This window comes from Rattus rattus, chromosome 3 (assembly GCF_011064425.1).
Source record: "Rattus rattus isolate New Zealand chromosome 3, Rrattus_CSIRO_v1, whole genome shotgun sequence".
NCBI lineage: Eukaryota > Metazoa > Chordata > Mammalia > Rodentia > Muridae > Rattus > Rattus rattus.
In genome coordinates, this window is record NC_046156.1 from 132,812,382 (window position 1) to 132,826,389 (window position 14,008).

At 42.0% G+C, this 14,008-nt stretch overlaps 1 non-coding gene across 1 annotated transcript; it reads right to left on the reverse strand.

Moving 5' to 3' along the window:
* Nucleotides 1-12,361: 12,361 nt before the first annotated feature.
* On the reverse strand, nt 12,362-12,504 carry LOC116897534. The gene has a single exon (XR_004387549.1). It is a non-coding gene; the product is annotated as a small nucleolar RNA SNORA48 (small nucleolar RNA).
* Between the last annotated feature and the right edge of the window lie 1,504 nt (nt 12,505-14,008).

Sequence of the window (14,008 nt, forward strand, 5' to 3'; positions counted from 1 at the left end):
AGGCCTTGCGTGCTCCAGGGAAATGCCTGTCCAATTTACATCTATCTGTGTGCCCAGTGCTACATACAGCCTCAACACACCTGAGTGGGAAGGATGTGTCTAAATCCATGCTGTGCTGTCAGTTTGTTTTTGTCTTTGGTTTAAAAAAAGAGAGAGAGAGAGAGAGTTTGAAATTTATTTTTGCCCAGGCATGAGTGATCATGCCTGCTAATCCCAGAGCGTGGGAGGCAGAAGGAAGGAAAGTTGCAGTTCACTTGAGATCTATATAGTGAGTTCCAGCTAGGGGTTCATAATGGAAGCTGTCTCAGAAACACAAACAAAAGGATTCTCTTTGTGGTCACACAGTTCAGTTCTATATTAGCTAATGAGTCACTTTTGTGGATTTTTCCAAAAACTTACCTATCACGGAACTTTACAATTAAGAGCGTTTTGGTCCAATATTTGGTTACAAATGTGAGGACAGAGGTCTGGAGAATTTATCTCTAGAAAGAGGTAAGGAAAGCCAAGAATAGAGCTAAAGATTTTCTGACCCAAATTTAAAGCCTTACTTAAAGGCTTTTGTGATGCAGAGCTCAAGGATGGAGCTCGATTAGGCATATCCTCCAGAGCACAGACAGCTCTCCGCATCCCAATTCCCACTGGTCCTTTCCTTTTGTGGCCTTCTATATCCTCATCTTCTTGAGTAGTCTGATGCTTCCCACTAACACTGGACTTCAGTGGGCAGATGACACTCCATTTCTACACAGCACAATGAAATTCCAACGAGACCTTGTTATTCTAATCTTTTAGAAAATAAGCCATGAATTCAAAAATAGTCAGCAACCTGTCAGTTCACCTTGTTCTAAGCCAGAGCCTCATTCTTCCAGGATACCCTGGAGTGTTCAAGGACAGTGATCTGCAAGCAGTAGGTCAGTAGGTCACACACCAGCAAGGAAACTCACCAGAGGACAGACAGGAGGACACAGAAAAGTGATTCACAAAGAACCACCTCCTAGTTTCACTCTGTAAGGGTGCAGGTATCCACACAAGACAGCAGGGGATGGGTTGGGGATGGTGAGGACCTAGAAAGGGTCCTAGCGTCAGTTCATCAACAAAGCAGGCACTGGTGAGAAAGAGCACTGGATTCAGGTTAGCCCGGTGAACGACATTGATTTTCTTTGATGATTTCCTGATGCATATAGTATATTTTGATCAGATTCACTCCAGTTAACATCCTTTTTGTGTGTGACCCACTGAGTTTAATCAGGATTTTTTTGCAAGTGTATGGATGGGAAGTTATTTACTGGAGCATAGGCATCTAACCCGTGGCTGCAGCACTGGAGAAAATGGCTTCTCTCCCCTCAGAGTCCTTAACTGCCAACAGCTCCTCAGGGAAAGAAGGGTTAGGAACAGCTCTTTAAAAGATATCTGTCTAGGGAGTAACTGCTGATTTTCTAAACTTCTTTTCTAATAACTGGAATGGTGTGTGTGGCAGGTGAGCTGACAGAGACTAGACTGTGAAGGCCACTGTAACAGATGGAGCATTTTAGTCAGAGTGCAACCAATCTCTTCTCCCTCTGGCACAACAAGACAACTGATTAGACGTGGTATGGCCTTCAATCTCCTGGGGTCACATGTACAGTAACAGTTCTGGAGGAACTTAGAAAAATATAAAGAAACATTCACAATAAGGGCCCGCACAGTCTTGAGACATTGTTTGAGTCTTTAAAAAAAACCTTCTGGAAATACATTTTTGTTGTATTTTGAATAATATAATATCATATCTTTTTCATCTTGGAAGTTCAAATTGGGAAGGGTGCAGATATAGCTCAGCTGATAGAGTACCTAGCATGTACCAGGCCCTGGATTCAATTCCAAGAGAGGAAAAAAAAAAAAACAAAACAGGCACTGTGGTGCATACCTATAATCCCAGCATTTGGGAAGGTAAGGATAAAAGTAAGCAAGTTCAAATTAGAATAAACTACTGTAAAGGAAAACACAAATTCACTGTTGATTTTTACAATGCCTGATAACTTTTGTTTCTATTCATTATTTTCTTGATTGAGAATAGCTGGTATCTTGAGTTGACCGTGTGTGTGTGTGTGTGTGTGAATATCCAGACAGTGCATCAGTCTACAGTCATCAAGAATGTAGGGAAGAGTTCATCAGAGCTAAAGAAATGGTTCAGTGGTTAACATAACTTGCTACCATTGCAGAGAAACCAGGTTCAGTTCCCAGGACACAGAGGGGAGGCTCACAACCTCCCTAACTTCAGCTTCAAGGAATTTGATGGTCCCTTCTGGCCTCCACAGGCACAAGTCACATAAGCTGTACATAGACATACATACAGACAAAACACTCATATGTATAATCTTTTTGAAAAGGGAATTTAAAGGAGAAAAATTGTATGTTAAAGACAGCGGCTTTTTAAAATAAACTGTCCTCCCATTGAATAACAAAATAAATATTAGATTATTTTATCTAAATTATAAAATTAATAATCATGCATACACACTGATATTTTTTACATTTTTTGAGAGAAGAAATTTCAAACTCTTTGCATAGCTGAGGGTGGCCCTGAACTACTGATCTGTCTGTCCCTATCTCCTGAGTGCTAGGATGACTGAAGTGTGTGTCGTGACACACAGTTGTGTAATGCTGGGGATCAAACCCTGGGCCTCAACCGTGACAGACAAACCCTCTACCAACTGCAGATATATCCTCTGCCCCCAAACTGATACCTTTATATGATTACATTAGGTAAAGAAATAGAAAATAGATAAATGTGCTGTGCAGAAAAATTCCAAATTATTTATGTTGGCCTGTCACCTTCCAGGAGGCAGGGTTTAATTATCTATTCTTTAAGTCTGCTGTGCATAGTAATGTATTTCCAGAGGTTACTGTGCACTCAGGAGGGAAGGGTAACCATCCCATTAGGCTATGAAGAAAAACAACAGTGAGAAACATCTCCAATCTAATGCTCTAGACAGAGCACTTCATAGTCTTTCAAAGTCCATTGCTGGAGCACAGTCATAAGAAACACCAGATATATAACAGTTGAAGAACAATCTCAGAGCACCAGTCAGTTCTCACTCAGGTTGTCAATATAGTTTTAAAATACTGACGTTCTGGGAAACTCTCAGGCAAGAAAAGCCTCTACACGGGGTCATCTGCCCCTTTGACACTGAAACATGACACTGTAATTTTCAAATTTATTAGGTCCAACTTAGTTATTATAAAGCACATGTGGTCTGCCAGTTGGCTAAAGGTTAGACCTTTCTGGCATTCCACAGAAACATAGATACCAAATATAATATGGAATCATAACTGGGATTTTGAAAGAGAAAATAAATACTGGTCTACCAAGGCAATTAAGATGAATTTCAGACAGTGAGTAAAAATGATGCCTTGTGGGGGTATGGTGGCTAGTTTTATGTCAACCTGATATAGGGTATAGTCACCCAAGAGGGGGAGAAATGAAAATATTTAGGAGATTGGGCTGTAGGCAACCCTGTAGGGCACTTTCTTATTTAGTGACTGATGTGGGAGAACCCGTTTTATTGAAAGTGGAGCCCTGGATTCTATATGAAAGCCAGCTAAGCAAGCCAAGAGGAGCAAGGCAGTAAACAGCATACTTCCATGGCGTTTGTATCAGCTCCTGCCTCCAAGTTCCTGTTGGAGTTCCTGTTCTGACTTCCTTCAATGATGAACAGTGATGTGAAAACATGAGCCATATAAACCCTTTCCTCCGCAAGGCCATGTTGTTTCATCACAGCAATAGGGACCCTAAGTTACTAAGACATGGTGGGAATGTTGGCATGACAGAAGCTAAGAAGTATGCTACTGAGGGCTTCTTCTATTGCTACAGCGGGAAGACTTTACTCTGAAGGAGAAAGTCTTTATAGTGGCAAGAAGCACTCAAGCACCATGTCACAGAGCAGTCACAATAATCTGGAAAGGCTACACCCCATGTCAGGAAACTGTTGAAGTGTAACACAGGCTGCCTGCAGAAACCAGAGTTTAACACAAAGCCACGGAACATTTCTTATGATCAACTAATTCCATGCTAGCTTACTTTACTTAAAACTTAATATTGTTCACATATTGCAACAAATGACTTACTAATGTGTGATCCTTAACAATGTGTGATCCTTACTAATGCATGATGCCATTGACGAGGAAAAGTGACTGAAGAGCGCATGGGAGCTGCCCAAACTATCTTCCCTTTTTTCAGTATTTTTCTAAAACTATAAATTTATAGTTTTTTAAAAAAAAATTTCTAAACAACCTGCTGTTGGGAAAAAGAAAGATAGAAGGAAGAATGAGAGGGATGAAAAAAGGAAGAGAAATAGAAGAAGAGGGGGAGGGAGAGAGGAGGGAAGAGAGGAAGAAAGAAAATGAGAGAATAGGCAAGGGAGAAAGGGAAAGAAAGGAAGATGGACTAGTAGAAACGAGCATTAAAGCGAGTTAGAAGTTAAATGTCAAAGCTACCATTCAGCACAGTTAGGGAAGTCCAAATTCTTGTCTAAAAGCCAAGAACGATGTATAAGGATTGTTGAAAGGGAGTCAAAAGCCCAATTAGCATCCTCATAGACTGATAGCCCGAACCAGACCAGGGTGCTCAGCATGTGGCCTGCAGACGAACACAAGTCCTGAGCTTAAATGAGTTGGGCTCCTACCAAGAACTCATAAGGGGCTACAGGTTCTCTCTGCTGTTTTTAATTAGGAGTAAGAGTTGAATTTTGTTTCTTTAATTGTCACCCTGACATTTTTGTCACCTTCCTAAATCTTTTTCTATCTAGTCACAGGCAGACCAGCTTCTCAGATCTTGAATGTGTCCTAGCAGGACATGGTGTCTGGTGCTGCTGGCCTGACCAGCCTTGGCAGAGTCTTTTTGTGGAGGGACTGAGTCATCTCATTTCTCACTTTTCCTACCATCCAAGTATTTTTAACCTACTGTCAGCCATGTGGGGAACACTGTTTGGAAGAAAAAAAGAAAGCTTGTTTTTCATGTTTTTGCTTTCAGTTGCTAAGTCCAGGAATGCATCACAAGGAGAAAAAGAAAAGACGGAGGGTCTTCTATCCAAAAATAATACTGGTTTGATTAATATTTACTTCATTTTTTTCTATGCACCCAAAGTGAGTCTCTGCAACCCTCAGCAAGGGTCATCTCTTTTCTAAGCACATAACTGTAGTATCCCATGCTCCCAACTACAGGGTCGGAGGGAGGGTTGTGCCAGCCTTCTGAACCAGGAAAGCCTTTACTAAAAGTTAAGCCCCTTTTGACCTGTTCTGCTAGAGATCAAAAGCCTGGAACATAAACACTAAGTTCTAATGCACATTCAAAAGCCACTGAACACAGAAATACTAAGCATCGTTTAAAAATTTAGTTCTAATATATAAATGAAATTACAAAAGCTCCATTTTCCATTTAGTTCTATAGAAAACAAAGCAAAAAAATTAGGAGGCCAGAGCCATAGATAAAGGAGGAGGAGGAAGGGAGGGAACAGGTATGTTTATGTACAGAATATCAATTAAAATCATTTAAAAAAATGTACCCTGTTTCAATTATTGCATCACACATTAAAAACTGCATTTCATGTCCGGGGCAGAAGAGACTACAGTAGGGACTAGCTATTGCAGAACAGTGAAACTCAGATGATACAATTCCATGTGGTACACTGAAAAACAGAATATGCTTTGTCTTTGAGGTGGGAATTCTAGGCTTCCTGTAGCAAAGTGACTAAGCACAAACTCTTTTCCCAGAACAGTGAACATAAAGCATAGACCAAGGAAGACAAAATTTAAGAAGTCCACCTGTAAATGTTGACCAGATGACTGGGGATAGGGTTCTAGAGGTTTGCCTAGTATGCAGGACGCCTTGGGTTGCATAACCAGTACCATATATACTGGGTTCTGTGGTGCATGACTCCATCCTTATTTCTTGGAAGATGAATCAGAAGTTCAGGGTTGAAGAACGATGATATGTCAGGTCTATAACGTACTTACTTCACAAGCATGAGGAGCTGAATTCAATCCCCAGTATCTATGCAAAAATCCACATTTGTTAGGTGTAAGTGAAATCCCACCACTACTGAGGAAGAGACCGGAAGACCCCAGGAGCTTGCTAACTGTCAACCTCCTTCCTATTCTTTGAGCACCAGGTTCTCCTAAGACACCCCATCTTAAAAACAGGGGTAGAACACCTAAGAAACAATACACAGACCTATCCACTGGTCTACACATGTACACACACACACACACACACACACACACACACACACACACACACAGGCATGCACACACACACACACAATTAAGAAGCTCAAGCTCATCTTTGGCTATACAGTGAGTGAGATCAGCCTGGGCTACATGAGATCTTCTCTCAAGACAACAGAAACTATGAGTGATTGGGGGATGCCAAAACGTCTGGGAATTCAAGACAAGCCTTAAAGGGAAGAAACTGACCAAAACTGTCATGGTACCAGCCAACAGGGAAGAAGACTTTTTGAATCTAAGAAATACATGCCTAATGTCTGCCTATAGATGTTTTATGGGAGGCAAAACCAAACTCATGCTATAAAAGGAAGCCAGATGAGCACATACTCAAATAAAAATTACCATATGCCACAGAACATAAACAGAAGTCAGTGTTTTTATTAATCTATGTACTGTAGACTTTCCCTATTTCACAGATAAGGAAACAGGTACAAAGAGATCCAGCACTCAAGCTTGCATAGCTGCCCGTGTGTTGTTGAGCATTGATCATGTTATATCTAGGGAACCCATCGGCAGGAAAGATCCTGCACAGTCAGCATACGCCAGAGATATATTGAATTCACATAGTGAACTATGTGCTACCATACAATTTGGAGATAAAAACAAAACATAACAAAGAAAAATTTCATTTCATGTTTTTCTGAGGTGTGCATTGCCAGATGACAGAAAATAAAATAAGAACTGAAGATCATAGCTTTGTTGGCAATAAATATGGTAGACTCACAAGGTGGAAGAGAGATAAGTGAAATTTAAAGCAGTGGAGTCACAAGTGTCACTGAGAACTAAGGAAGGGAGGGGACAAGCTATGGAGACAAGTTGCATCTGAGTGAAAACATTCCAAGCATACACAGCCCAGCCCCTGAATGAAGTAATAGCCAAAGGGGATTTGGTGTCTAGAATGTATTTATCCTTGACTGTCTTTGGCAATGCTTCAAAATATTTCTAACCCTTTGCACAATAAGGACAATCAGGTGTACAATCATACATACATCACACAGAGAGATACTAAAAGTATCTGTGAGTCCAAGATCCTTCCAGAAACAGCTCACAGATCTCCAGCTACTCCAGAATCTTATCTTGTCCCACACTACAAGCACCTTGTAACTCTCCCCAGTTTTTTGGGGGTGTGTTCCATCTTAAACGTTGCTTTTGATTGGTTTCTTAAAACCTTACTTATACATTCTTACCTCTTATACATTCTCATGGAAGCCAGGCAACTGGCACCCCTCCATTCGCTCTTCAGAAAACATCTGTTGAAAAGGATTCCATGGTTGCTTTTCTCCAAGTGAAGCTGTGCGTTACAATAGCATGTAACTTTATGTCTTAGTTGGGGTTACTATTGCTGTAATAAAACCCCAGAGGTCTTGAGCGGGTGCAGAGCCGCACATACACACCCACTGGAAGCATAGAGTGGACCTTCAACAATTTACCTCTACAATCCACCTCCATTGAGACAAAGTCTTTCATCGGCCTTGAGGTTACCAGTTAACTAGACTGGCTGGGCAGTAAATCCCAGGATACTTCCACTTATCTCCATAATTAGACCCGGATCAAAAGGATACGTTACTATGCCCAGCGTTTTTACAGGGGTAATAAGGATCAAAGTTGGGTCTTCATTCTTGTAAGTCATCTACTTTACAACCACCACCACCACCACTCTACCCCACCCCCAGAGTTAATAAAGTTTTTGATGATCTCAAGTAGTAAAATATTTCTCTACATAACCATAAAGGAAAAGAAAATAATTATTCTATGCAATTTTGCTGTCAATAAGTAAACACTTATTTTATAATCAAAATATTCAAAAAAGAACATATTTAAATATCTCAAATAGAGCATTTAAAATAAGGCCATTTTTTCATTTTTAGTGCAATCTGACTTGGACCAGTAGTTTATGCCTTATATTATTTCTCAACTGACAATTTCATGGCATACACATTTTATTTCTATGAAGGTCACTGTAAAAATCTAATGTGGGATTGGAAAGGTATGCTTCAGTTCTGCACTGGTTTAATAAATGAAGAGGAAAAGCTAAGTTATGGCCAAGCACTGGCCTAGCAGTTACCCTGGTTTCAGTCTTCAACATAACTTTTTTTTTTAATGAAAAAAAAGTATAGTACAGAGTAGTATAGAATTTAGAATAACTTGCTTTGAATCCTTCCTTATTACTATATTGTAGAAAATGTTCTTTAGTGACACAGAATTGATATGAAATTGGCCAGGCAGGAATTCCCACTCCATAATTATTACTGTGTTTCAAAGAGTAGAAGATAAATCTTGCAGAAGCAAACTTATTTAGAGTTATTTCCTCTGTCTGAGCCTCCCTGGAAGGAAGATGATTAGATATAGCCTCTTGTCACACTGGACAATAGATTACCATTGCACATGCCTGAATTCTTCTGTTCAGTGGCCCGTAGAGGCATCGTGGCTTAGTGACTCACTGCATAAGAGCTCTGTGGGAAAGCAGGTGGCAAAGTTCTGACCACCACACTCTAAAAACCACACACTCCTAAGTCTATACACTGTACTAGGCTCCAAGTCACCCATCTTTCCTATCCCAGTATCAAACTTCTTCACAAGTCACATTACTCCCTCAGTGTTCCTGACATAAGTGTTTTTCTCAGAGCCAACAGTGGCTTGTATTTCACCATCCTCTGTTATTTCTGCAATGTTTCCAAGGTACTTCACAAAGACACCAGGTGATAGGCAAGATATTATTCCTATGTATTAATTAAGGACCAAAGGCATGAATGAGCACCATGATATATATGAGTATGGCTCCTCTATCAGCTTCCTGAGATCAGATAGTGTATTTAAAAGCACATTACACAGGGGAAACATTGGTAAGAGCTGATATACAATGAAGATCTGGGGAAAGGCAAAATTCATGATAGAATCATAGAATGAGACTTTCCAAACTCTACCAGCCCAATAATAGCACCCTCTCTACACCGAGCCACATCCTTTTTCTTCCAACTTCACTGTTAACCTTAGCATTGCCTCGACCCAGACAACAGTAACATTTGTGTTCTTCCTCAGCAATCTCTATTTCTGACTGCAGAATACAGTGGGTTATTTGTTTCTTTTCTTGTTTCTGTGACCAAATACTTGACAAGAAATGACTTGCAGGAGGAAGGGTCAATTGGTGTTTATAGTGCAACAGAAGATAGTTTACCATGAGAGGGGAGTTATGATGGCAGACACTTGAGATAGCTTGTCCTTTGCTGCTAACATCACTGTGATGGTTTGAATTAGAATGGCTCCCACAGGCTTGAATATTTGAATACTTTGTCCACAACTATTGAAACTGCTTGGGAAGGATTAGGGGGTGTGGTCTTATTGAAAGATATTATGTCACTGGAGTGGGCTTTGAAATTTCAAAAGTCTGTAGAATACCCAATTAGCCTTGTGCTTGTGGACCACGCTCTCTTACTTACTGGTCCAGTACCTTGCCTGCTGACCTACTATAATGCTCCACTCCATAATGGTAATGAACTCACCCTCAAAAAACGATCAGCCCCAAGTTAAATGCTTTCCTCTAAAAATCACCTTTGTTATAATGTCTTATAACAGCAGTAAAAGTAAACCAAGTTCAGTTCTCAGTACCTATTCTGGGGAGCATAAAACCACCTGTAACATATGTTCCAGGGAAGCTGATGCCCCTATCTAATCTACAAATATACCTATAGATACATACTTATAATTAAAATAATATGAATCTTAAAAAGAAAAAGAAGACAAATTAGGAGAAGTGAGGAGGTGGTTCAGTCAGCAAATTTCTTTCCACAAAGCACACGAACCACAGTTACACTCCCCAGAGCCCCCTAAAAATTCTGATGTGGTGGCAATGTTTGTAATTCCTCCACTTGGAAGGCGGAGACAGGAAGTTGCTTGGTGCTTATTTGTCATACAGTTTTAACTTATGCTAATAGGTCAGTGGACAACTCCAGAGAGAGAGAGACAGAGAGACAGACACAGCCAGAGACAGCCAGAGAGAGAGAGACAGAGACAGACAGAGAGCAATAGAGATTGAGATCAAGAAGAGGTGAAGGAAGGAGAGGGAAGGGGAGGGGAGGAGAGGGGAGAAGAAGAAGGGACATGAGAGGAGAGTTACGAGAGAGGAGATGAGGGGAGTTAAGTTTAGAGGGAGTTTGCACCTCCAAAATATGGTGCTAGCATTACTTATGAAACTCTACTCCTTCTCTGGCTTTTTTTTCTTTTATTGGAAACAGATTCTTTTCTCACACAATCTATCTTAACTTTTATATAGAGGGAGTTTCCTCTCCCTCTACTCCTCCCAGTTTGTCTCCCCTCTAATTGACTCCTTCTTGTCTCTTATTAAGAACAATAGGCTTCTTTTATCTTTTTAACTTTTTATTTATTCTTTGTGAGTTTTACATCATGCACCTCAGTTCTGCTTATCTCTTGACCCCTCATATCCATATTCACCCTCGTAGCCTCCCCACTGAAATAAAACACAAATATAAACAATAACAGCAAAGCATAGAAGATACCTCATCTTGAAATCTGTAGTGTGTCACAGTGTGTACCACAGGATATCCCTCAGTCCATAAAGCTTCACTTGTAAATGTTCACTGCAATGAGCCATTGGTCTGGCTCAAGATCTCTGGCTTCTGTGACAGCATCAATTTTGACTATTCATTGGGACTCCTCCTGGTTATCTTGTTATTGCTCTGTGTCATGGAGATCCTGCAGCTTTGGATCAACAGGACTGGCCTTTTTCTCTATCCCAACCATTTGCAGATGACAGATTTTGTAGTGGACCAACTCAGAGCCCTGGATCTGGGACTGGTGGTAGCTGAGTTGGTCAGCCCATGGGCTCTCCCTTATCCACAATCTCAAAGGTGTACTCTAGCACTGCTTCTGCTAGATCAATCAGCAGGAAGCAGGGTCATCTCTCCTGCTCTAATGCCTGCTGGTGGGAGTGGGAATGGGAGTATGCACAACCTCACCCATGCCTCCAAAGCCATCTCCACTGTGCTGCCCAGTCAAGGTACAAGGCCCACTCTTCTGAGTGCTATAACCAGTGAAAGGGGAGGGCTTGGTCTCCTGCTCTCATGACATCTCCCAGCTAGTGCAGGGGACAAGGGCAAGGGAAAATCATCACCCCTGCAAGCATGCCATTTTGATGCTCTTGGCCTTGGGGCTGGCTCACCTGTGCCTCCTCATCAAAACCCTTCTGCCCAGGCATAGGGTATAGGGCCTGCTCTCCCCAGTGCTGCAGCCAGTGAGGGACAGGGTCAGCTCATCTTCTCTCATGACTCCAGGGTCAGCTATCCCAGCTGTCTCAGGTGGTGAGGGGGTGAGGGGATGGAGTGCACCTCCCCCTACCCAGGCCACCTCAACAGAGGAGTGTCAGGGCTAGCTCTCCTGCCTTCTTACCCTCAGGGCTGGCTCACCTGCTACCCCACCAAAAGGGTCAGCTCTACTGTCCTATTCAGGTGAGGTGAGGGGCCCAATTTCCCTAGTTTTGCTTCTGTTAAGGGGCAGGGATAGCTCTCATGAATTCATGACCCCCTGGGAAGCTTTCCTGATTGTCAGAAGGGCAAGGGACTGGAGGGAGGGCATCACTTCTCTGCCTGTGCCACCCCACAGCAGATGAGTGACAAAGTCAGCTCTCCCACACTCATACCCTCAGGACTCACTCAGTGACACCTTCCCCCACCCCAACATGGCTAGCTCAATTGTGCTCCCTGAGAAAAGTGTAAGGCTCACTCTCCTAAATGCTGTCTCTGGTGAGAGATGGGGCCAGCTCTCCAGAGTGCTATATCCAGTAAGAGACAGAGCCAGTTACGCATAGCCCCTGGACATCCCCATGGTCCCCAGCAACTGACTACTCTGACCAGGGACATCCCCATGTTCTCTAGTAGTAATATGAGTCACAGACACTTTCACCAACCCTTGCTGCCACATAGCCAATGGACTCAGACATAACCCTCAATGGCAGCAAGCAGGTACCTATGGCCTGCTTGTGCAGTGCACTGGAATGAAGGTCTGTGGGTGGAATGGCAGTCTACAGGTCTCTGTCTCTCTTCCTGCTCCCACACTGTGCTCCTGAACTTGATTTATTTTGGTTGGATTTTTATGAGTCCTAGGCATAAGACAAGCTTTGGCCACCAAACCAGGCATCAAATTAGAGTGAACAATGGACTGCCATCTGTTTTGCCCCTGACTGATATAAAAACAACACGAACAAAGTGACTTTTTTGCCCATTGCCAGAGGAACATGCTTCTAAGAAGTAACAACCAAACATGCAAACTAAAATATAGTAAGATGAAAAAAAACCTGTCACATCGAAGATGGACACAGCAATCCAATAGGTGAAAAAAGAGTACCAAGAAAAGGCACAAGGCCCAAAGACCTACTCATTGTTACAGTCAGGGGTCCCATAAAAAATAATAAGCTAATAGCTATACTATGTAAACAGAGAACCTGGTGCAGACCTGTGTAGGCCCTGTGCTGGATGCTTCGGTGTCTTTGGAGGAGAAGGTCTTCATGCTCCATTGAGCTGGGATCAAAGAGGAGTGGGGGATGATTGTGGATTTCAAGCTACAGAGAAGCATGAGACAGGAACAGGAATTGGATTTCAGGAGCAGTAGGAGAGGTGTGGGTCTTCTTTCAGCCTACTTGTTGCCCTGGGAAGAGCTGTCCTTGGGTTAGCAGGACATGTCTGCTGGAGTTGGGGGCTGAGATACTGGAATGAGTGAGGGGAGGGAGATTACAAGGAGATGTTCTGTGGAATTCACAGGAGATATGGGAAGAAGTGAGGGCAGACTGCAGCTGGTGTTTTGCTGCAGTGTTAGGAATGAGGATAGAAAACTGGGTCTCAGAATAGTAAGAGAAGAGAGGTCTATGAGTAGATTTCCTGGTTTTCTGGCAAGAAACTTACCCTATTTTTTATTAACAGGAGACAGATCACATGCCAAGAGACATACCATAAATCCAAATTATCTTCTCTCTCAACCCCTTGAGAAAATTCATAGTAACCATCCATACACAGGCAGTAATGAATCCCCTGCTCAAAGTGTCCTAATGAAACACCATACTGATTGATGAATTCAGTCAAAGTCTAGAGTATGGTTTTTATGACTATCAATTTTTGTCAAAAATTAATAACTCCCAGCTGTCTTAATTATGGTTTTGTTGCTCTGAAGAGACACCATGACCATGGCAACTCTTATAAAGGGACACATGTAATTGGGTCTGGCTTACAGTTCAGAGGTGTGGTCCATTATAATCATGACAGGAAGCATGGTGACACGCAGGCAGACATAGTTCTGGAGAGGTATCTGAAAGGTTTTCATTTGAATCCACAGGCAGCAGAAAGAGACAATGAACATCTGAGACCTCCAAGCCCACCCCCAGAGATATACTTCCTCCAAATAGTGCCTCTCCTCTATGGGCCTATGAGAGCCATGTTCTCTCAAACCACCATACCAGCCTTTCTAACAGAGTTGCTAATGGGAATGCTTGAATTAAATGAGTGCTGTATTTACTCAGAAGATGTACTACATCAGACATTACGTGGTTATATGAAGTTTTCTCAAAAAGCTTTGTAGATCCAAGTGGTCAGGAAGTGGCTCTGGAGCCAGAAATCCTAATGCTAATTCTAGTATTGTACTGACAGCCTTGAGCTTCAATAGTGCACATGAATCTCAGGTGCACAATGCAGGGTAAGTTAAAGGAACTGAAACCAGAAGTCTGCACACAGCATCATCCCATTTATGT